General features: G+C 42.8%; 1 protein-coding gene across 12 annotated transcripts in view; it reads right to left on the minus strand.

The window, feature by feature from the left end:
• The window catches only part of ATG13 (autophagy related 13), a 62,941-nt gene that overhangs the window by 40,196 nt on the left and 18,919 nt on the right, over window positions 1–3,826 (minus strand). The gene's annotated exons all lie outside the window — the stretch shown is intronic.

Consider the following 3,826-nt stretch of genomic DNA (forward strand, 5'->3'; position numbering starts at 1 on the left):
CGGCTAATTTTTTTGTATTTTTTTTTTTAGTAGAGACGGGGTTTCACCATGTTAGCCAGGATGGTCTTGATCTCCTGACCTCGTGATCCACCCACCTCGGCCTCCCAAAGTGCTGGGATTACAGGCTTGAGCCACCGTGCCCGGCCCCTGAGACTCCTTCTCAAAAAAAAAAAAAAAATTAGCCAACTGTGGTGGCACACACCTGTAGACAAGGCTACTTGGAAGGCTGAGGCAGGAGAATGGCTTGAACTCGGGAGGCAGAAGTTGCCAATACCACAACATTGCACTCCAGCTTGGGTGACAGAGTGAGACTCTGTCTCAAAAAAAAAAAAAAAAAGGAATATATGTATCATGGAAATTACCAACAGAAAAAGAGTAAAATCCTGTCATTTGCAGCAACATGAATGAACCTGGAGAGCATTATGTTAAGTGAAATAAGCTAAGCATGGAAAGACAAATACTGCATGATCTCACTCATGTGGAATCTAAGATGTTGTTATTAAAGTAGTAGAGAGTAGAACAGGAGTTACCAGAGGATGGGGAAGTAGGGTGTAGAATGACGGCGAGAAATTTGTCAACAGGTACAAGTCCACAGTTAGAGAGGAAGATTAAGTTCTGATGTTCTACATCATAGCTGAATGACTAGAGTTAACAATAATGTGTATTTCAAAATAGCAAAAGAGAGGGTTTTTGTTTTGTTTTATTTTTTGACAAACAAACAAAACGCTCTGTCACCCAGGCTGGAGTGCAATGGTGCGATATTGGCTTACTGCAACCTCTGATTCCTGGGTTCAAGCGATTCTGGTGCCTTAGCCTCCCTGAGTAGCTGGGATTACAGGCTTGCGCCATCTTGCCCAGTTGATTTTTGTATTTTTAGTAGAGACAGGGTTATGCCACGTTGGCTAGGCTGGTTTTGAACTCCCGGACTCAAGCAATTCACCTGCCTCAGCCTCCCAAAGTGCTGGGATTACAGACATGAGCCACCTCGCCCAGCCAAAAAGAGGTTTTTAAATGTTCTCATCACAAAGAAACAATAAATGTTTAAGGTGACGAATATGCTAATTATCCTGAATAGGTCACGATACAATTTAGACATGCATCAAAACATGAACCCCACAGATATGTATAATTATTATGTACCAATCATAAATTAAAAATGAAAACAAAAAACCACTGGCCCAAAAGAGCTAGGACTTAATACCCTACCATTTTGGTCCCCATGGCCTCCAACTTAGGACCAACTGAAGAAAGCCAAATATGCACCTCCTAACCAATCACACAGCATGCTCTGCTTCTAGTCAGGCTGCCTCTCACTGCCCTATGCCAGGAGCCTCCAATTAGGGCAAACCTGAAACCTTCCGCTTTCCCCCCCAACTATAAAGCTTTCCCATTCCTCTGTCCGCTTCTGAGTCTCTGCCAAATGCAAATGGTAACAGCTGACTCTTTTGCTCTGAACAGCCTTTGCTTGTTCTCATCTGGGTGCTCTTTATTTCCATATTAAAAATAGCTTTGATGCACTTTGGGAAGCTGAGGCAGGCAGTTCACTTGAGGTCAGGAATTTGAGACCATCCTGGCCAACATGGCGAAACCTTGTCTCTACCAAAAAATACAAAAATTAGCCAGGCGTGGTTGTGCACACCTCTAATCCCAGCTGCTCGGGAGGCTTAGGCAAGAGAATCACTTGAACCCGGGAAAAACATTATTTTTTTGAACATAAAAAAGTGCTAACCATCAAACGAAAGATTAATTATTAAAATTAAGAGAAAAGAAAATAAATTTTTGCTGATCTGCAAATCATGAAGATATTCTCCTATATTTTCTCATAGAAACGTTTTGTTTTATTGCACCACTGCATCCCATCCTGGGCAGCAGAGTGAGACTCCATCTCAAAATAGATAAATAAAAATAGCTGAGTTGTAGCTCTCAACAAACAATATGTTGAAAGTATACAATACGATTTAACATACTTATGTACGGTAAAACCATCACCAAAAACAAAATAGTGAACCCCAATAGTTCCCAAAAGTTTCTTCATGCCTCCTTTTAGCCACTCCTTAATACTCATCCTTAGGCAACCACTGATCCTTAATCTGCAGTTGGTAGAATTCTTTATCAATGGCTGGATGCAGTGGCTCACGCCTGTAATCCCAGAACTTTGGGAGGCCGAGGCAGGCTGATCACAAGGTCAAGAGATCAAGACCAGACTAGCCAACATGGTGAAACGCTGTCTCTACTAAAAATACAAAAATTAGCTGGGTGTGTTGGTGCATGCCTATAGTCCCAGCTACTCAGGAGGCTGAGTCAGGAGGACTCCTGAACCTGGGAGGCGGAGGTTGCAGTGAGCTGAGATCGTGCCACTGTATACCAGCCTGGGCGACAGACTCCGTCTCAAAAAAAAAAAAAAAAAAGAAAACTAAACTAAATTAAAAGAAAAAAAGAATCCAATCCCAGCACTTTGGGAGGCCGAGGCGGGTGGATCACAAGATCAGATCGAGACCATACTGGCCAACATGGTGAAACCCCGTCTCCGCTAAAAAAAAAAAAAAAAAAAAAAAATTAGCTGGGTGTGGTGGCACATGCCTGTAATCCCAGCTACTCAGGAGGCTGAGGCAAGAGAATCTCTTGAACCTGGGAGGTGGAGACTGGAGTGAGCCGAGATTGCGCCACTGCACTCCAGCCTAGCGATAGAGCGAGACTCTGTCTCAAAATAAAATAAAATAAAATAAAATTAAATTAAACTAAAAAATAAATAAATTCCAGGCAAAGTCAGCTGAGAAAATAGGTTAAGTGATTTCAAAAAGGTGATCAGAGGCCTGCTGGCACTTTCAGCAAAGAGTCTAGTCACTGATAGTGGCAAATGGTGATCCTGTACCAAAGTCCAGGATTCCAATATTCAGGCTTAGGAAACTAAAAAATTTCTTTCATTTATTTGTGGTCTTAATGAAGTAAAAGAAACTAATTTTATTAATTCAATCAAGGTTTTGGGGACAACACAAATTACAAGAGACTGTTTATACAGCATATATATATACATTTTTGAAACAGGGTCTCACACTGTTGCCGGGGCTGGAGTGTAGTGGCATAATCATAGCTCACTGTAACCTGGAACTCCTGGTCTCAAGCAATCCTCCTATCTAAGCCTCTCGAGTAGCTGGGACTATAAACTCGCACCACCATGCACAGCTAATTAAAAAAAACTTTTGGCCAAGCATGGTGGCTCACACCTGTAATCACAACACTTTGGGAGGCAAAGGTGGGCAGATCACCTAAGGTCAGGAATTCAAGACCAGCCTGACCAACATGGCGAAATACCGTCTTTACTAAAAATACAAAATTAGCCGGGTGCAGTGGCGGGTGACTGTAATCCCAGCTACTCAGGAGGCTGAGGCATGAGAATTACTTGAATACAGGAGGTAGAGGTTGCAGTGAGCCAAGATTGCACCATTGCACTCCAGCCTAGGCAACAAGAGCAAAATTCCATCTCTAAAAAAATAAATAAAATTTTGGGGGGCTGGGTGCAGTGGCTCACGCTTGTAATCCCAGCACTTTGGGAGGCTGAGGTTGGTGGATCATGAGGTCAGGAGTTCTAGACCAGCCTGACCAACATGGTGAAGCCTCATCTCCACCAAAAAATACAAAAATTAGCCAGGCATGGTGGCAGGTGCCTGTAATCCCAGCTACTCAGGAAGCTGAGGCAGGAGAAGAGCTTGAACCCAAGAGGTGGAGGTTGCAGCAAGCTGAGATCCTACCCTTGCACTCCAGCCTGGGCGACAGAGCAAGACCCTGTCACCAAAAACAAAAAAAATTTTTTTTTTTTTTTTTTTTT

The sequence above is a fragment of the Rhinopithecus bieti genome, unplaced genomic scaffold (assembly GCF_001698545.2).
Source record: "Rhinopithecus bieti isolate Rb0 unplaced genomic scaffold, ASM169854v2 scaffold_61533, whole genome shotgun sequence".
Classification (NCBI taxonomy): Eukaryota; Metazoa; Chordata; class Mammalia; order Primates; family Cercopithecidae; genus Rhinopithecus; species Rhinopithecus bieti.